The sequence below is a fragment of the Doryrhamphus excisus genome, linkage group LG14 (assembly GCF_037039965.1).
Source record: "Doryrhamphus excisus strain RoL-2023G ecotype Guam linkage group LG14, RoL_Dexc_Guam_v1.1, whole genome shotgun sequence".
NCBI classification, from domain to species: domain Eukaryota; kingdom Metazoa; phylum Chordata; class Actinopteri; order Syngnathiformes; family Syngnathidae; genus Doryrhamphus; species Doryrhamphus excisus.
In genome coordinates, this window is record NC_136370.1 from 14,378,208 (window position 1) to 14,400,160 (window position 21,953).

General features: G+C 39.9%; 1 protein-coding gene across 9 annotated transcripts in view; it reads left to right on the forward strand.

Annotated features, from left to right (window-relative positions):
* The window catches only part of dlgap2a (discs, large (Drosophila) homolog-associated protein 2a), a 141,141-nt gene that overhangs the window by 45,848 nt on the left and 73,340 nt on the right, over nucleotides 1-21,953 (forward strand). The window lies entirely within an intron of this gene.

Below are 21,953 nucleotides of genomic sequence, written 5' to 3' on the forward strand. Positions count from 1 at the left end.
GGCTCCAGCACCCCCTGCAAACCTTGTGAGGATAAGCAGTAGAAAATGAATGAATAATAATTGTCTTACACGGAACCAAGGCAGTGGAGCCAAAGGAGAAAGTGTCGACTGTTGGCCTTCAGGAAAAACACAGTGTTTGTTTGAGTAGTTTAAAAATAGCATTTGTAATTCTGCTTCTGGCGAAAAAGTCTGCCTTTAACAGTTTAAAAATACGTCTCTATAAGTTTGACGTGAACAGGACATGGATAACAGTATGTCTCATGTCTTGTTGAATTCATAATGTATGCTGTTTCACGGCCCTCACAACCCACAAGTGTAAAAGTTTGCTGCAGCCTTTCAAATGCTGGTTGTGGTTAAGAAACACTGTTTGTTAATTGTGAGCAACAAATGTGCATGTCTTGAGAAAAACATGAATAATTCTTGACATGTAAAAATATGTACTATATCTTTTCACTAAATACACATTCCCTTTCATTCAAAATTTGACCACGGTTTCAAGTTGTTTCTATGCATAAGGATCAGTGATGTAATTGGCCATTGTTATCTTTTCTTACAATATGTATTTGTAATGGGCAGCACGGCGGTCTAGTGGTTAGCGCGCAGACCTCACAGCTAGGAGACCAGGGTTCAATTCCCACCCTCGGCCATCTCTGTGTGGAGTTTGCATGTTCTCCCCGTGCACGCGTGGGTTTTCTCCGGGTACTCCGATTTTCCTCCCACATTCCAAAAACATGCTAGGTTAATTAGCGACTCCATAGGTATGAATGTGAGTGTGAATGGTTGTTTGTCTATATGTGCCCGCCTCTTGCCCGAAGACAGCTGGGATAGGCTCCAGCACTAATGTAATAGTAATAGTAATAGTAGTACTCTAGTAATTCAAAACTGTGGTGAGACCAGCCATGTTGTTTGGTCTAAAGACAGTGCCACTGAGGAAAAGACAGGAAGCAGAACTGGAGGTAGGAGAAATGAGGATGCTGAGGTTCTCATTGGGAGTGACCAGGATGGATAGGATCAAGAACGAGTACATCACTGAGATATCACATATACTGAGATGGTTGGGACATGTCCAGAGGAGAGATAGTGAATATATCGGTAGAAGGATGCTGCGTTTAGAGCTGCCAGGTAGGAGGCGTAGAGGAAGACCAAAAAGGAGGTTTATGGATGTAGTGAAGGAGGACATGAAGGTAGTTGGTGTGAGAGAGAGGGTTGGATGGAGGGGATTAATTTGCTGTAGCGACCCCTGAAGGAAAAAAACAAAACAGAAAGAAGTACAGTAGAAATTCAAATATGCAAAATGAAAAATATATTTTGCAATAAACTGAATTGTGATCCAGCTTATGGGCTACATTGCAGAGAGGCAGCAAAGCAAACCATGATGCATGTTAGACGATGTTTTACGATGGAGACGTCGCTGTCACAGAGCATTGGCATGGCATGGAGTGAATGATGATGCAGAGATGTGTGACAGACGAACACGACCTCTGATGAGAAGCGGACTCACTGCGTTCCCTCCAGACAAGTTACTATGGGAGATGGTTCAAAGGTGAGAGCTCGGCCATGGCAAGCATCAGTCATCATTGCTGGATATTTGAGACTTATACACAGAGAACGATGTAGTGTGGAAATCCGTCTGTATTCCGAGAATCTAATGAGGATTAAATGGTATAGATAATTAATGAATGAAGAATATTAATATATTTTGGGACTTTTTACAATGATGTGTTTAACTGGTGGCTTTATTTATTGTCAAAAACTTTATTGTCCAATCTCTTTCTATTGCCCATGCCCTTTATGCAGTTAGTCATCACAAGAATGCAATTACAACCCCCCCCCCGACTCCACTATTAATAGCATGAGATAAATCATCAATGTGACACGGCCATGACATTGCTAAATTGTAATCAAATTATTTGGCATGAGGAGCAGCACGGTGGTGCTCTGGTTAGCGCTGCTGCCTCATAGCAAGAACGAGTGGAGTATAACACAGATTCAAACCCAGGTCTTACCGATCTCCTGACTGTGTGGCCAACATGCTAATCACTCGGCCACACGGTGGTGTGATGAAGCAACAAACACGCGCCGATCCTCCCACACTCTCCCCCATGCAACCCCTCCTCTTTCACAGCTGATCTTTGGCAGCTCAAGCCAGAGTCCTGCTGACTGGTAAGGACCAGGGTCATTAGGCCAGGTGGTGCTGCTGTGATACCCGCTGAGCAGCACATGTTTGACATTATCGCCTACAGACAGAACTATAGATTAGTACGTTGGCATCATTAGTCATTGTGCCAAGAAAATACTATCAGAACAGGTTTTTTTATATTTTTCTAAATTGTGCTGTTTTAGTCTCTGTAAATTTTTGTCATACCGGGTTAATTGAAAAACTTTTTTTTAGGATACAATGCTCAAACTGATTCAAAGTGACAAAAGGTTTGTGGCAAATAGAGTCATGTAGTGCAATGGAATGAAGTGTAAAGTAAATAGGAAAGCTATTCAAAATCATTCATTCATTCATTTTCTACCGCTTATCCTCACGAGGGTCCCGGGGGATGCTGGAGCCTATCCCAGCTGTCTTCGGGCAAGAGGCGGGGTACACCCTGGACTGGTTGCCAGCCAATCACAGTTAAACACGAATGTTATTTTAAATAACACAGACTCAGCTGAATTACTATCAAAATAGGCTGTTTATAACCAAAATTAAGACATTTTAAGTAAAAATGTATGGTCAGCAGCACGCATGGGCACCCCCGGGCCCATGGGTGGCCCATTATATGTGCCAATCACAGGGCACATTTCGACAAACAACCATTCACAGTCACATTCATACCTATGGACAATTTGGAGTCGCCAATTAACCTAGCATGTTTTTGGAATGTGGGAGGAAACCGGAGTACTCGGAAAAAACCCACGCACGCACGAGGAGAACATGCAAACTCCACACAGAGATGGCCGAGGGTGGAATTGAACTGAGGTCTCCTAGCAGTGAGGTCTGCACGCTAACCACTCGACCGCCGTGCAGCCCTATTCAAAATCACACATATTAAAATCATTTATAAAAATCGTACACAGAATTGTGCAGTACAGCCATCCTTCACTTATCATAAGTACTGTCATTGCTTCCACAAGCAACCATGAATTAGGATTTCTTATTTATGTTATATTAGAGTTAGAGCATAGAGAATCTATATATGGCCATCTAAATATGTTTTTCAACACTACTATTGCCCTCTCGACATGAAATAACACCTTTATAGTCATCTGTGCGCTTATATTACCCAATATAGTAGACATAGTAAAAAAAAATAAGACTATGAGTCACCAAAATATGACTCAAACATAATCATTGGGAGAGTTCCTTGCTGTTTCTTCCGTTGCTTCCAGGACTTCTTGTGTTTTTATAGTCACACAGAGTGCGATGAGGTTTTTTTTTTTTTTATTTTAAACCTTAAAAAACATAAAAAAAATTTTTTAATGTTGATAGTCATGTGCTGCTTGGTGGACTGTCACAGTGTGCAGACACGCTGCAGAAATAACAACATTTTAGGTTTTTGTTTATTCTTAGTGGCATGAAAACTCACCGGGGTCATATTTGAATAAGTGCCCACTGCACACTGTTTTTGTGTTGATTCCCAAGCTCGGGAACCACTGTGTTAGAGATACAGTATATAAAGGTTCAAACTGACTGTATGGCCAACATGCTAACCACTAGGACACCGTGCATCCCATAAACTTTAAAATTGCACAGAAAATCGCCATGATGTTGTTGTTAAGTCCGAGCATTAGCATACAATTTATACATTTAGTATCTAAAATACAGTAGATTGCGGAGATTGACATGACCAACTAGCATGACATATTGATATAACATTTCCTTTGAAGTTGATAAGAAAAGCAGAACTGATGCATTATGTGAATCAACTCCAAGTATACGTACTTGAACCCTGCAGGTAATTCTCCAGTGCTTAACAGTCAGAATTGTCGTTAAAAGTTGTTCAGTACAAGCCGGTGTATTTAAAAACAAGATGTGTCGATTTGGCAGCGGGATTGTTACTGAAAGCTTGACAAAGCTTGGTGGACAAATCGAGAGGTCTCTTCACACGCCTGACGGTATCCATCTGTATATGGCATCTGCTCTCTGAAATCACTCAATGTCTGCTAAAAAGCTGACAAAAGCAATTGAAATGGCCATTCACACACCACGTTGGTTATGGATATCTGGCAGCATGTTGAGATGTGGCTGAAAAGCTGGATTCATTCAACTATTTTCACATGAGAATAATAGAGAACTCTCCCGAGAAGGTCAGTTGGACACCTAGTTATAGTAAGGTATGTATATCAGCTGAGATATAAACAGTTTTTTATCAGTTTTATGTAACGGTGAAATTCCCAGAAGCAACTACAATGGGAAAAAAACGATTATTCAACAACAAAATTCACAAAAAGGTAAAAAAAAAAACAACCTAATCTACTACTGAGGGCGGCACGGCGGTCGAGTGGTTAGCGCGCCGACCTCACAGCTAGGAGACCAGGGTTCAATTCCACCCTTGGCCATGTCTGTGTGGAGTTTGCATGTTCTCCCCGTGCATGCGTGGGTTTTCTCCGGGTACTCCGGTTTCCTCCCACATTCCAAAAACATGCTAGGTTAATTGGCGACTCCAAATTGTCCATAGGTATGAATGTGAGTGTGAATGGTTGTTTGTCTATATGTGCCCTGTGATTGGCTGGCGACCAGGGTGTACCCCGCCTCTCGCCCCAAGACAGCTGGGATAGGCTCCAGCACCCCCGCGAGGAAAAAGCGGTAGAAAATGAATGAATGTAACTACTACTACTACTACTACAATATTTGTAATATAAAAATGGATTGTAAAGTATTGAAAACAAAGAACAAGCGAGTGAATTAATAGCTACCACATCAGCTGCCGTGTGTGTAGCATGCCTGAGCGTATGATAGTCAATCAGAATCTGCCGCTATGGCAACAATGTATGATTCCAGTCAACACTGTAATGGCTTTGAGGTGCTGCCTCTAATCATCTTGGCAGGAAATAAGAGGCCATTTGTGTATGTGTGTGTTTCTACATGTTCCCTTAGGGAATTAACTCTAGTTTCTTGGTCTTAAACAATAGCATAATTTAATCTAAAGATGTGTCTATTTGTAATCCGTGTTTACCAATGCATACCATTAAATCTGCCTGAGCTTTAAACCATTTTTCAATTGACTGAAATCATTCAATTTCATAAACTTGCGATTTATTGTCACGGACAAACAAATCATCTGCGATAACAACAAAGTCGTTCATCAATATCCGTTTTTTTGGCCCTGGCGAGTCAGGTTCTAATCCAACTTTTCTCCTTTGGGATTCAAGACACATCCTCTTTCTGATGTTTACTCTCGCTGTGCCATCGGTCTCTTTACACTGTCTCCGAAGAGACAGATGACTAATGGAGATGCGACGCAACATTCTTTATCTTCTTCTCACAGTGAAATTGATGTCTGAGGAACTAAATGTGAAACGGGGATTCAAATTCCCTTTTTTTTCCAGCCGTTATTATTCCTGTTTTGTGATTGTCTTTCAACACCTGGCCATGTTCATGACTTTAGACCATATAAATATTGACTTTTTAAATAAAATTTGAATATATGTTTGCTATGATGCACATATATTAATGATACCGGTATTTATAGTCAGCTGTGATAGGCTTCAGCTTACTCCTAGTCAGGATAAGCGGCATTGAAAATGGATGAACGGTCATTATCCATCCGTTTATTTTCTGTACCACTTATCCTCACGAATGTCGCAGGCTGTGAGAGGCGGGGTACACCCTGGCAAGGTCGCTAGCCAATCACAGTTAAACACAAATGTCATTTTAAATAACACAGACTCAGCTGAATTATAATCAAAATAGGCTGTTTATAACCAAAATTAATACATTCATTCATTCATTTTCTACCGCTTTTCCTCACAAGGGTCGTGGGGGGTGCTGGAGCCTATCCCAGCTGTCTTCGGGCGAGAGGCGGGATACACCCTGCCTGGTCGCCAGCCAATCAGAGTTAAACACAAATGTCATTTTAAATAACACAGACTCAGCTGAATTACTATCAAAATAGGCTGTTTATAACCAAAATTAATACATTCTAAGTAAAAATGTATGGTCAGCAGCCCCCTGCAGTCAGAATGGTATAATCTTGACCACATGATTTTCATACAATTCAGTTGCACACTTCATCGTCGAATACTCGATTTTTCTAAGACCACTGAACTCTACAGTTCCTTTAAAAAGCAGTCAAATGATTTCAACGCATCACACAATGATTGTGGCCTTTACAGATAAAGTAGAATAATGTAAAAACACAGCTGCTAGCCTGTTAACTATTTAAAGGCAAAGAGGAATGGCGCTGGTGCAGTTGGCGCATCAGAAAGCATTTGGCTAAGACTGATGTCGACATGTCTGTGCTTTATTTGAAGACTCTTGTAGTGAATAAAGTATTGATTTTAGCCATTTAGCGATGTCTCCCCCCAAAAGACAGTAAAGCAGAAACAAATATATGTCACAATTTGTGTTCATTCATGAATTCAATAATTATACGGGCCGCATGGTGGACGAGTGGTTAGCTTGTCAGGAGATCGGAAAGACCTGGGTTCCAATATCCGCTTGGGTATCTCTGTGAGGAGTTTGCATGTGACATTACATATCTTCCTCACGAGGGTCGCGGGGGATGCTGGAGCCTATCCCAGCTGTCTTTGGGCGAGAGGCAGGGTACACCCTGGACTGGTGGCCAGGGCACATATAGACAAACAACCATTCACACTCACATTCATACCTATGGACAATTTGGAGTGGCCAATTAACCTAGCATGTTTTTGGAATGTGGGAGGAAACCGGAGTACCCGGAGAAAACCCACGAATGCACGGGGAGAACATGCAAACTCCACACAGAGATGGCCGAGGGTGGAATTGAACCCTGGTCCTCCTAGCTGTGAGGTCTGTGCGCTAACCACTTGACCGCCGTGCCGCCCATCTTCTTATGTATGAATGGCAAAAAAAAAATTCCCACCAACTATACCTTTCACTTCCTGTAGGTGTTATACATTTCTCAGTATATGATGTAATATTCCCAAATTTCCTATTCACAATTTCCTATTGAGGAGACTCCACATCCTGTACTGTATACCTGTCAGTCAGGTGACGCCAAAGAGTTCCATGTGTTGAACAAGCAGTAAATAGCATTAGCATCTTCCATTCTTGGCATCTTCCTATGAGGAATAGAAGTGGGCCGCATTAATTCAGCCTTGGCGGAGACAGCAGATTATCTTTATACTCATGCATCTGCTATAAGCGGGAGAGTGAGAGGGAAAACACTAGGCACAGGAAGGAGACTCCGCAAACACCTCCTTGCACATCGTCATGGCAACAGAACATCTTCATAAGAGCGCTGAGGTTTATGTGTGTGTATGTGTGTGTATTCTGTATTCACTTTACTGTGTTAGCTTTCGCTGGTATGTGTGTGATAGAGGTCTCCCGAGTCTCGCAAGATCTGTGTTTTTGCTACTTTTTTTGTCCTCGGTTTCTCACTGCCTTTGTGCCACTTAGTCATGCAGTTTAGTTTTTTTAAGCTTTTTTTTTTTTTTTTTGGCATGTTGCGATTTTTACCTGCCATAGTGTTTGCCTTCTTGGAGCACTGCAGAGCAAAATAGGAGCTGCATTTTTGGTTGCTAAGATACAGAAGAACGTGGAGACTCCCTGAAGGATCCCTCACTTACGATTTGTCGCATTGAATAGCTTTTTTTTTTTACATTCATCCAGCCTTGGAAGTCACCACACTGATTGACATGAGAGAAAAAATATTTATACCGTGCTGTTGCCTGCTGTATCTGGCCCCCGCAGTTCAAGTTGACACAGATAAACTCTGTCAAGTGTCAGCTTCCCTGTCACCCTCTGACTTTTGTCATGTAAGCTTTTGGCCATCTAAGCCAGCCTTGTAGCTTCTGTCCCATATAGTGTGTGGGCGATGCAGATAAGAAAATTAACTAAACCTCAGCAAATACACAGTCTAACAAATCCGACCTGCATATTCGCTACAATATGAAATCATAACAAAAACATCTATTTCCTATACCATTTGATCTTTGTTGTCTCCGAAGGAGAGGTGAGATACATCCCGGTACCAATGGCACGACACATATAGACAGATAACCTTATTATTAATACTAAGATACTGATATTTTACTTAATTTTACTTTTATTGAAGCATCTGCCCCCTTCTTGATTTCTCACAACTGAACACAAATGAACCAATTTGCGTTCTGCAGCAGGACAATGATCCGCAGCACACCGGCAAGTCCACCAAAATGAAAATGGAGACTTTGAAGTGACTTAGTCAAAGTACTGACCTGAAACCTACTGAGATGCTGTGGCATGACCTTAAAAAGGCTGTGGCATGACCTTAAAAAGGCTGTGGCATGACCTTAAAAAACCCTAAAGTGTGGCTAAATTACAACAATTCTGCAAAGATGATTGGGACCAAATTCCTCAAGACTCATTGCACGTTATCACATCATCTAGGTTTGGAGTTTCATTTAAAAACTGCATTCTTTGTTCAGTGGTGTTGTTGTTGAGTGGTAGTTAAATTTGCTTGATGATCTGAAACATTTAAGTGTGACAAATAGGCAATCAGGAAGGGGGAAATATATACACACACACACACATGTGCAATTTTCATTAAGGGCAATTATACTGAAAGGTATAAAGTATTTTAAATATTAGGGTCAGTTTTAGTGTGAAGGGAGATTTTTTTGCAGTCCCCTTGACAGTAGTTTCCAAGTGCAGCATCTTGCATTTTTAATGAGTAAAAAAAGTACTCAGTGTGACTACTAAGGAGCAAAAGAAATGCAAAGTAAAATTCTACCTCGTGAAAAGAACATGGAACGGTGGCCTGTCGAAGTTCTTGCCATAATTAAATGTCACGATGACATTGCAGTATAGCGATCTGAGATTCATCCCGTAGATATACAAGCAGTCGATTCCATAGTCCGCCCCCCCCCAAGTCTAGTCAAGCAAGTCTATCCGTTTAGAGCCGGTGTGATCACACAGCAGTGTTTGCTAGCGCAGTTTACACATACTTCACACCTTATGTTGAATTGAATTGCGGACCAAGTGTTAAGACGGCTACAGACTCCAGCTCAGCCATAATGAAGACAAGCGGGATAGCAAGTGGATGGATGGATAGTCCCGTCTCCTTTTTACGATGCAAATCAAATGACAAGCATGAGACTTCTCATTTGATGATTTCACATCACATATTACGAACCCCTCTTGTATTGTACTCACACAAAACTAACATGTCTGAAAGATGAAGAGTAATAGACAGTCGCCATGCAACCACTGTCGCCAACCTTACTGATTACTTTCATGCTTGACAAGTTCCTTTTTCTGCTCCTTCGCCCACCGTTATTGAGCACCATGCCGAACACATGTAGGAGGCAAACGGCTGGGATGGGGCTTGATTACATTTATTGATTCATGGCAGTAATACTGCGAGCCGCCCAACCCTGATTTGAATATGTTTGATTACATTTGCAGTTGAAACCCAGTCTTAATGATTTGTCTATGAATATGTGAATTGTAGTCAATGGCTTTTATGAATGGAGGGATTGGAAAATAATGATTCACTAATGGAATAGTGGCTTTGGTATCCATCCAGGCAATTCACTGTGGGGGCTGGATGTTTGTATCTAGGAGTAATTATGTCATCAATTTGTATTTTTTTTTATACATAGTATATGTTGACTCCCTGGGGGCAGTGTTGTATGATGGCTATTACTTGTAAAGACATAAATGTAACCGCTATCTTGTTTGGAAAAAATATATATCCTAATATATCATGTTTCAAATGTAGTTCTATAATATAGAAGCCGTTTCTTCATTAGTGAAGGTTGTTGATAACGGCTGGGATTATTTTTTTCTTTGTCCACAGCACAAAGGCCCCCTACTTATGGTGTCCCCCAATCACAACAATCGAAAAATCACAGAAAACAGTGGAAAATTGCCAAAACTAATTGGATTCTTTCATTAATTTTCTATATCCGGGCGAGAGGCGGGGATACACCCTGGACTGGTCGCCAGCCAATCACAGGGCACATATAGACAAACAACCATTCACACTCACATTCATACCTATGGACAATTTGGAGTCACCAATTAACCTAGCATGTTTTTGGAAAGTGGGAGGAAACCGGAATACCCCGAGAAAACCCACGCATGCACGGGGAGAACATGCAAACTCCACACAGAGATCGCCAGGGGTGGAATTGAACTCTGGTCTCCTAGCTGTGAGGTCTGCGCGCTAACCACTCGCCGCCATACAGCGGATTAATGAAAAGAAAAAAAAATACAACAGACAAGAACAACAGTCATCAATTTGGACAGACAGGATCCAATTTTGGTTATGACCTTTTCCTGCTTTGATGTTATTATGCTGCTTTCTGATTAGTTTCTCCTATTTGTGGTCCATGCTGTCTGTGCAGCCAATCACCTCCCAGTCTGCCCTTGTGTTTCACACATGTATCATCTCTGTGATTTGTGGAGTACAGCCTGCCTTCACAGAGATCTCATATTTTTCAGTGGGTAAAATGTTCATTTTTGAGAAGAGTTTTAAAAATACCCGATTGTTTGTAAGTTTGTGAATGCATCCTCGCTGAATTCTCACTTATGAGTGGGTGAGCATGCGGAAGGGAGTGCCCACCCCCATCTTTTTTCCCCCTCCATAAGTTAACCATGAATACAAAAAAAAATCATCTCATAAGAAAATCTTCTCGGCCTTTTAGATTTTGAACGTTATCTTTACCACTGTGATTTCTGTCATGCTTTACTTTAAAGTGTCAGCTGAAAAAATAATACATTTTACCGGGTTAAGAAATGTCGGGAGCCAGATGCAGTCATCAAAAGAGCAACCTTCTCTAGATGTAAAGGGAACTTGAAGGACTGCTGGCATTTTGGTAATGATAATGGTTATGGTTTAATTTCATTTGAACATGCATCAGATTACAATTGAGTGCATCCCATAATCAGTTCACAGTTCCACATGTCCAAAAGGAGTAGGAAGAAGCAAAGCTTATTAAATCCTACCCCTCCATCTGGTACTTTTACAATCAGTAACTGTTACATTTTGTTCACTTCCTGCTTTCCTAATATAGTTTTTTAACTTTCAAAGACATAATGGGTACAATAGTAAGTGTCAATATAGTGATATATATATAGCACATCATGACTGGTTCAAGACTCTTCATCCTTGTATTTAGCAAACATCAACTGCTTGTATTGTTTCTTGAATTGGCTCATCGTTGTGCATTGTTTGAGGTCCTTACTCAATCCATTCCATAGTTTGATTCCACATACTGAAATACTATGGCTTTTTAATGTAGTCCGAGCATATAAGTGTTTCAAATTTAGTTCTTTTCTGAGATATTTCTCCTCTCATGTAGAGAAGTATTTTAAGTAAAAAAAAAAAATGGAGCAGCAACCACTTAATTTACAAGACTTTGATGTGACTTTTGTAATATAAAATTTTTCTTCCAAAAATAAGTCACAGAAACAGCATGATTCATTTAAAAAAAACAGCCTCGTGGGAAAAAATGTCTTCTATTTGCTAGGTAACATAAAGATTGAATTCGAAAGCAATGGAAATGTTGATGTGGTATGAAGAGTGTCTTAGTGATGGCTGCATAAGGGTAAGAATTGGTGCAAAGTGGAGCTATGCATCCAACATGTCGCTATACAAGAGAATCCAGTTACCCCAAAGAGCCAGGTCAGCTTACAGACAAAATATATAGAATAAACAAGTGTTTCCACAGGTATATTTACAAGGGAACAATGTTTACATAGTGAAAGCTTAGTTCAGGTAGCATGAGAACATTTTCACACTTGAATTGGCCACTACAGAGTCCATAACGTAATCCAATTAGGAACTTAGTGCTAATTTTCCACCACAGGAACTTTGAGCCAGGATTTTAAAAACGCTCGGCATGTTTCCGCTGACATTACCCCGGTAAAAAAAAAAAACTTTCCCCCTACTCCAAGCTTTCATTCTGGTTTCAGAGGACAGCTTCTGGCTGTCCATAACTGTCCATAAATATACTGTATATACTCTATATACTGTATGTGTGTAAAATTAGCGATTGACTCAAACTGTACTTTTGTTGGCACCGATCAATTTTCGCCGTTACTACCGGATACCGACTCACGTAAAACCAAAAGCGACCATGTTTTGGTACCAAAATGTCTATCTCCATGAAGAGGCAAAGGGAGGGGTTAATTTTGTACACCAACAAGGACAAAAAATGAAGCTGCAGAAGCTGAAATAAATCATATTTTTAAGTATATGAATAAAATCAACCTTCCTGTTTAATAATTGTCAGCATGTTCTCGAAGAAGACACTTGTGTAGAAGCATATCACACATTGACTTACAATAACTATCAAAATTGACTGAAAATCATTGGTCAGTATTAAATATAGAAGGATAACACAGCATACATTTTTAGTAATACTGTAATTTCCGATATAGAAGTCACATTTTGAAATGATGCAAATGGCTGACGATGAAGGTGATGTAAGATAAAGGGAGTCCAAACAGAGACAATGTCAACAGAAACTGGTAATTGACGGAACAATGATAGGTTGGCATGACCGAGGAGGACGTGAGGATTTAAAAAGAGGAGCACTGAGGGACTCATCATTGATGGCTACTCCCTCTTGGTCAGGACGTGCCGATATGTTCATCTACTGGCCCAAAGACAGAAGGCTGCCGGGGCGTGAAGGAGACCATCAATAACCTTTTTTGTGGCAAGTCTCGGGCTGCTTCTGTCTATTTGCAGCTCGCTTTGTCTTTTCCATGCGCCCAAACCTGCCTTGTTGTCCTCTTGTATTCACTCTACTCTTCTTCATTCAGTCCAGGGGTTGTGTTCACGCTCAAATCCACTCACAGATAAATCATTCAAGCCTTTCCCCATTTATATAGTTATCTAAAATGGTCCTTCACAATTTAAATCATTCAGTTAAAGGCCACTCCGTCTCCTGTTATCACCCAGGAGGTGAAAAGCTATCTTAGGGTTACCCTTTTGACTATTTTTACCATCAACCACCCAAATCTCACAGCTTTTTTTGTTTTTTCAACTCAGTCACTCTCACACAGTCAGAATGTTCACGGAATAAAGAGAGAAAAATATTTCTGAAGGAACGTCACAGCGGGAATGCAGTTGCAAAATCAGTGTACTTAAATATGCACGTTTGCAGAAATACCTGCAGACACAAAAGCACACCACATACAGTACCTATGTATATATACACACACACAGTATATACTCTACATACATATTGCATGCCCTGATGTAAAGTACTGTATGGGCAATTTTACTTCCATTTACGGCACTTAACCTTTACTTTGAAGGGATTTTAAAAGCCTTTATAAATGATGAAATCATTCAGTTATTTACATTCATATGTGCACCCTTATATAAAACGGGAGTTTGAAAAAAACTGTTAACTGTTGCACTGAACCACATGTAATGGCATCATGGGAAATGGCTGTCTGGTCCTCAGGGAGGCCTGTAGTCCTGATGTGATAAGCCCCTTTGACACTGCCTATAAAAGGCTTTTTGCATGCGTTATGTATAAACGCTGTGGAGTGGAGGGGGAAAAGTTCACCTGGCAACTTAACCTAAATAATAAATACAATAAATAAAAACATATAATCAACTAATAAACTAACCAATAAGCAACTAATCTGACCCTTGTCACTGTCATGTATTTTCTGCATCACACCAGATTACCAATGAAATGATCAAACTCATGACGCCATGTTGTTGTATGAAAGTGCATACAGGCATGGTAATGTCCCATTTTGGTGTGTTTTGGTGTGTTTTGTACAGGGTCAGGCAAAATGATGACACATTTGTAGGTTAAATAAAAGGCAAATAAAGTAAAGAAACAAAAAAGTGTTTTTATTTGTGTTTTTATTTTCAAAAAGTACATATAACGTGCATATTGCTTCTTTATAATGCCATTGTTTTTCGTTTCTTGTTTATCAAAACAAACGAATCTGTAACTGCAACACAACGAGCATTCCGTTTGCACTTCAATCTTGGTAGACATGATCCCGTACCACCTCCAAACACCATCTTGTTATGGGAGACCAACTTCAGAGCTACTGGATCTGCGTTGAAACTAAAATCAACTGCCAGAACTGATTTAATTTTTAAAACATAATGAAACAAAAATAAAAACAATTTGTTACTTTACTTTATTTGCCTTTTATTTAACCTACAAATGTGTCAGATCATTTTGCCTGACCCTGTATAAAAGACTTTAGTCGCTGTGTCAGCATCACAGCATGTGTAGAAAATAGCAGTACTTTGCATAGAGTGTAAGTGACCCCAAGGTTGTTTATTTGTTGTGTAAGAGCAGCTTCAGTATTCCCATGAGACATGTTTTTGAGTTTTTTCCAAGTAGGATGCGCCTTCTTCAAGCATCAGTAACCTCACAGCCAGCGGCAATTCTGGCTTGAATGACGCCCTTAGCGGACCCAACACTGTATGCCGTGTAATTAACCTGAGGGCCTGAAGTCACTCCCCTCAATAGTCATTTTGGTTTGATCCATGTCAAACCATGGATGTTTGATATGATGTCTGAGCAGCATGGGGGCGCGAGTATCCCACCTGTAGAGGACGCCCATCTGCCACACATCCTGACTCGATTAACAAATGAGCTAATGGGATTTTTCCACTCGCGGCTCCCCCAAGAGAAAGTGCCCATATGTCTTATAGATATAACCGGCCACTACACACAGCCACACATCTTACACACTGTTGACATTTCCACAATGGACAGGGTAGTGCACTCCATTTGATGGCCTCTGTATTCTCCAATAAAGGACAGTGGAGTTTGAGTTTAGAGCTCTGTGTCATAGTGAAGCACTCTCTGCCACTTCTACTGAAAGTCACTATAAGCCGTTTGAAGCCATTTACTCCCATACACCTTGTTTTGGAGACACTATTTCTACCAATGTGGCATTTAGTGTTCCAAAGTGGCTGCTATGATTTCATGCTTTCCAGTCTTAAAGGGGATCTACTATGCTCATTTTTACACCATTTATTGAGTGGTGGTCTCCTATAGAGCAGCTACACACAATAACCAGCACAGAAAACTTTTTAGATCTTCCAGAATCTGCACCTATTCCCGCTGTATTTCCTTCAGTTTGTGCTTCCTGCCAAAACTGTTTTCATTTATTCCACCTACGGCCCGCCTTCGGGCATGCGCACTCCGTCGTGATTGGTCACTGGCCCAAAGTGCTTCCTAACTATTAAGATTAAGATATGCCTTATTTCGTCCCTCAGTGGGGAAATTTGTATTGCACAGCAGCAAGAGTACAGAATCAGTTAAGCAGTACAAAATACACAATATAGAAAAATAAACAATATGAACAACCCAAGTATTAACAAAATCAAGTTTTTCCCAGAGTTATTTACAATACAGTATGTAGATATATGAAAGGAGATGAGATATATGACCAGTCTATACACTGAGATCTTGCTAATGAGTTAATATGAGGCATTATGGAAATACTTCACATAGAACTTAGTATATTGCATTTAGAGCCCTTAATATTGCACATGGAGGTTGATCAGATATTGCACAGTGAATGGGGTCTGGAGTAACTATACTGACTATAAAAGCAAGTATTACACAGATGTACATGAACCATATAATGATGTCCACATCTCTGTGACATCACAAAGGGGCAGTTTTACCACATCAGCGTTTTAAGCCATCCCAAACTTCTTTCAGGGCTCACTTCCAAATGCACAAACCTCATTATATGAGACTTTGGTATCGTTTAACACGAGAATACAACATTCTAACTATATTTAGAGGTCTGAAAAGTGGAAAAAGCGTAATAAGTATTCCAGTGACACTTTGCATTCATACTGTATAAAGGCAATCCGTCATGAATGTAAATAAGGAGGGTTCAACACACCTCGGGCTTTGTATGTGCAAAGCTGAGCTGCTAACAGGGTGCAACGAGAATTGCGTGTGTCATATAATATAATATGCCTATTATATGCACATTATCAGAACGCACACAATAGTTATAGGAGAAGATGTAAATGTTGCAAATTTTGTACCCTCAATATAATTGATCAAATTATAAATCAAAGCCGTTTGTTTTTTTTTAGCAAGTTTGGACGACAGGATCAAATTGGCACAGCGATGGCACAGCAATACAGACGGCTAGTCATTGTGTCGAGGAGGAGGAGGCAGGTTAAATGACGGAGGATGGCTAGAGAGAGACTCTTCTGTGCACTTGACAAATTTGGACTGTCAGAAATAGCGAGCTATGCCATATCTCCAATGGAAAAACTCCTTGCAAAGCTGCATTGTTTTGCAGGCCATCATCAGAAGGAGACTACGCCTAACTCTATCATGTTGTTGATAATTGCGAAAATAATATTCCAAATAATGACGCAAAACACCAAGGCTTTAATGGCTAGCCCGCCATTGACTCTGAAAGTCATCTTTCATCCTTTTATTAATCTCAATGAAGCCAACATTGTACTAGGTGATCCATTCACGGGTTTCATACCTCACATTGTTAGTCATTCACTACAAAGAGTTTCTTTGGTGTGGCTCAAAACGACGCCCCTGCGTAAACTATATTACTAAAGGTATGTGTATGACTGTGCAGGAGCAGTAAACTTGTGTGTGTGTCAGTGCTGTGTAATTAGCCCCTGAAGAGACAGGAAAGGTTTACACTGCTGGCCTGATGAGCTCTCCTCCAGGCCTGCGTTCGACACAGTATCTCCTTTGAGAAGTGCTAAATCAGCTCCGTGGGGAGGCCGCACTCACTCACACACATACATACACCCATACGGAGACGCTTGTTGAAGATGGATTGAGCCAGTCAAGGGGAAGGTAAACTGAAATCGGTGATCGTCCACATAGATGAGAGTAGCGAGTGTGTGTGTGTGTGTGTGTGTGTGTGTGACTTGTGCTTGACTGAAGTAAATAAGTGAATGCATATATATAGTATGTGTGTGTGCTGTCTGTTCATTTCTTTTTAATGCCTATTATTGTCCAGCTATTGAGCCTGTCTTAATAAACACACCCACTTATTACTTCCACCATTAAAATCACCAAATTTGTCAGTCATAAAGAAAATCAGGAGGATTTTATTTGATTCTTCTGGATACATAAGTCCGCGTTTGTTGGGTGCTGGCAATCTGCAGCCCATATAAGGAAGTCCGGATTGCATAACATCAGTGGAACTTAGTGTTAGAAAGAATCGCGAAGAATCGCTTCTGATTCTTTGGCATTGTTTAACATGAGAATACAACATTATAACAACATTTACAGGTCAGAAAAGTGGGAAAAGCAAAATAGGTCTCAAATTTAAGAATTTGAATGATGAATGATTTTACTTCCAGAAATGATGCTCGCCATAAATTTTTATGTCATGTAATTTTTCAAAAATTGAACAATGCAGAACAAAAATACAACAAATTTTACATAAAAAAAAATAGAAATTACAATATATAACATATTTAAGGTAAGTTGATTACCTAACCTTAGTCAGACCCTTTTAAATGGGACCCCTTCATGCTTTTTCCACTTTTCAGAGTTATAAATGTAGTAAGTATTCTTGTGTTAAACGATGCCAAAGTTATTATAAGGAGGTTTGCGCATTTGGAAGTGAGCGTCGTTATTTCACTGTGAAATGTTTTGTTTGTTGTTTTTTTCCCTCATGTGAAGGCTAAGATATATTTAAAGGTTAAGTGTTTTATTTAATTTATTCAGTGTTGTGACTGAATAAAGTCCATTTTGCAACCAAATTTATGGGCACAAATCAGGCATCTTCATTTGTTCATCATTTTGTCCACTTCATTGAAATCATGTGCTTTTGGGGGTTGCAAGATTACGAGGAAAGTATGTAAATCACAAGCTGATATAATGATTTTTGGAAAAATATGCCTCAAAACATGACAACTTTTGCTGTAACTTTGTGGAAAAAACCTGCCTACGAATCAGGCATTTTAGTCTGCAACCAAAAAAATCCAGCAAAATCCTGGAGGGACTGTTATATCTACCATCAATCCACATTTCGTTATTTCAGTTCTGCATCACACCTTGCTTATCACACCCAAAGCAGTTTCATTAACACCTGTGTCTCTGACAAGTCATATAAAGCGAACAGTGCAAGCGAGAGCTCAGCCAAAGGGGAAGGTGGAAGAAGTCCTTCTAATATGGAAATGAAGGCCTTAATTATGGATGAAGACATTATAATATCAAGGTAGCTCCTTGTATGTTCGGAATGGATATGTTATGATGTCAGGGGACACCGCGGACCCTCGTGAATTTCCATGTATTTGTTTACTGCACAGACAACAAGCAATCAGCAGCGAGATTTGCTCCAAGGTTGTTTACACAAGTTTGGATACAAAATCATTGCGGTTTCAAGCGGCTGCGCAGGTTTTATTGCTTTTGAGTTGAAATCTCCTGTCATCATAACTTTTATCCTTCAAAAGCGTTGTTTAAACACCTTGAAAAAAAGGAGAATTTGCGACAGCCACGGACCTGAAAAACAAAGCGTCAGCAAAGTGGGATTTTTTTTCCTTTTTTAGGTCCTGCCGGGACCCCTGATGAATGTGTGGTGGGTTTTGTCCACCTCCCGAACCGGAAAAGTGTTGTTTAAAAACACCTTGAAAAAAGGAGAATTCGCGACAGCCGTGGACCTAAAAAACAGCCAAAAAAAAAAAGCATCAGCAAAGTGGGATTTTTTTCTTTCTTTAGGTCCTGCCGGGACCCCTGATGAATGTGTGGTGGGTTTTGTCCCCGTCTCTGACCAGAAAAGTGTTATTTAAAAACACCTTGAAAAAAGGAGAATTTGCCACAGCCGTGGACCTGAAAAGGGGCGAAAAAAGAACCGTCAGAAAACTGGGATTTTTTTCCTTCTTTAGGTCCTGCTAGGACCCCTGATGAATGTGTGGTGGGTTTTGTCCACCCCCCGGACCAAAAAAATGTTGTTTAAAGACCTTGAAAAAGGAGAATTTGCAACTGCCGCGGACCTGAAAAACAGGCGAAAAACGAACTATTAAAAAAATATAATTTTTTACCTTCTTTAGGTCCTACTGGGACCCCTGATGAATGTGTGGTGGGTTTTGTCCACCTCCCGGACCGTAAAAGTGTTGTTTAAACACCTTAAAAAAAGGCGAATTTGCAACAACCGCTTGACCTGAAAAACAGGCAAAAAACGAACCATTAGAAAAGTGGGATTTTTTTCTTTCTTTAGGTCTTACTGGGACCCCAGATGAATGTGTGGTGGGTTTTGTGCAATTTCCATTTTATACACACACGTCAATGACGATTCAAGCCATCGTCTTGCTCTTGTTCGGTGTTTATTTATCAAATAGAGAGTGGTTGTTCATGCGAAGAATGAAAGTCTTTATTGTGTATATATAACAGTTAAAATCAATTCCATCTATGACATTTATCATTATGTTTCCTAAATGTATATTGCATTGCGTGTAAATGCTGTCAATATTGATTGCCATTTAGGGAAAGTGTCAATATGTATTTTGCCACCAGGGTTCTCTCTTATATAATTCCCCTTGTCTGTTTATCTGAACTGCAGCATTTATGTATTATAATAGTACTTTTTTAACCTTGCATCATGAAAACCCCATTTGACGATTTATTGGCTACTCTTTATTGTTTGTCTAGCAGTAACTTTCCATTCACATTGTAATATTTGTGCTGTAGCAGTCCTTTCAAAGTGACAAGACAATAATATAAGGGGTTTTATAAATATATATATTTCCATGTTGACATACTTACATTAAATCACATCACACTTTAAATTCTACAGTAAGTAATGTTACATTGATGAGACAATAACCACTGCAGTAACTACTGACTTTCCTGATGTTAACATGAGTCTATATTTTGTCTTATTTATGTCTCAAATGGCTTATTATCTCTCTTTTATGTAGACTATATTATGTTAAGTAATACGAGTGTAAAGGTGGAGTGAGTTATTTTATGTCTAGAGGGCTCTAATAAAGTTTAAAATGTATTAAGTAGGTAAATTTCATTTATGAATAAGGAATCCTACTTGATGGAAATGTACTTATCATGGTCAGGTCTGGAACCAATCAACCATGGTAAATAATGCATACCCATGTAGAAATGTAAATAATTTTTATCCCTAACCTAGTTGAAATTAAAATAAAGAAAACACCCAATTATTAATGTCAAATATTTATACGTATCTGAGTCACTTTTATTTGAAGTCTTTCCATTCTCCATTCCACGCTTATTAGATTTTTGGTTTCTCTCCATCAAGAAGACACGTCTAGCTAAAAAGGTTTTTCAGAGCCTTTAAGATCTTCATAGATTAGATACAATTGAAACAGATTTACACCGTTATGAGTGCATAATGGCTCAAAAACGATAACCTATTAAGTTTATCTGAGGCTTAAGAGCCAGCAAGCTAGTTTAAAACATGTCATTGAAAGCCAATGAGAATTACACAAGAGCAGTTCCCACAATACATAAGCCGTGCGACCTAGATCAATACGGACTCTACGCAGGGAAATTTAAGAGCGCTTTAAATTTTAACAGGCATGACCAGCTGATTGCGGCAATTGCTTTGACTCCGGAATTACACTGTAGGGATAGGAAGGTAATTAAACCGGTAAATTCACTCCAGGCTTCAGTCATCAGCCACTGTGCTGACAGTTTGCCAAAACTCTTTTCTATATGTTGTCATTTTTAGCGATATACAGTATCTACAGTTATTTTCAGCATTGATGTGTTTGAAAGACAAAATGATGTTTGAGTAGTAATTTAAGCCTAACGCTAATAAATAAACACAGTCTGACGCAGCACCTGCACACAACAAAAGTTCCTCTTGCACAAAATCCTTAAAGTGGCGGTACTCATCTACAAATTTGGCCCACACTCAAGTACAAGTACAGCGAGTTGGAACCCCCCGCCGCCTGACGGATGATCAAATTGCGAGCCTTAAACTCACCACACTGCCACACAAGTGCTTGCCCCCAAACGCCACACCGATTTAAGCTTTTTAAAGCGCCACCCCAGTGAGACTTTTTCAGGCACATTTTGCAGGGTGCAGAACTTATTACTAAATTCTCTAGCGAAGGGGCGGAGTTGACGGTGGAAGGGGTCGCCGTTTTAAAGCATGTATCGGCTGATGTCGATACAGTCCTTTTTCACTGATAGCGGCCAATCGGACCAGAGCATCCCTAATATAGATATACGTATATATACAGTTTGTTTGTTTCTTTCGTCTTTTTCGGCCACAGTGGATCTTTTTGATCCGCATACTGATTTTTTTTTAACCCTTTATATTCCAGATGCCCTTCCTGACGAATACTGATGATGCTTAATAGTGGAGATTCTAACCCGACGCGTCCGGTCCAAAGTCCAGAACACTAACCACTACACCACGACAAGCTCTAATATATATAATACAATATATATAGATATATACTGCATTGTATACTGTATATAGATATAAATATGTAAATATAATGAGATACAGATATTACTAACGGCGTCTGCTCTCTACTCAGGTCTTTCCCCAGCGTCACCAATAAAAATAATGGACAACAAGTGCACATTGCTCTCAGATTGAAATTTCAAGTATACCCCATGTTTGCTCATTTTATGGTTCGTGCACACACGTTGCTTCTACTCTATAGGGCAATGATGAACTGAAGTAATACGTCTCCTTTTGTTTGTTTCCTTTTCATGCCTGACTCTGCATCTCTTTTTATGCAGCTGCATGCAGCTGATAGTTATATTATGCATGGTTTTTGTCGCCATATTGTGGTGCACACGGGTGCTACTCGGTAAAGACATTATAAACAGGACAACAATGTACT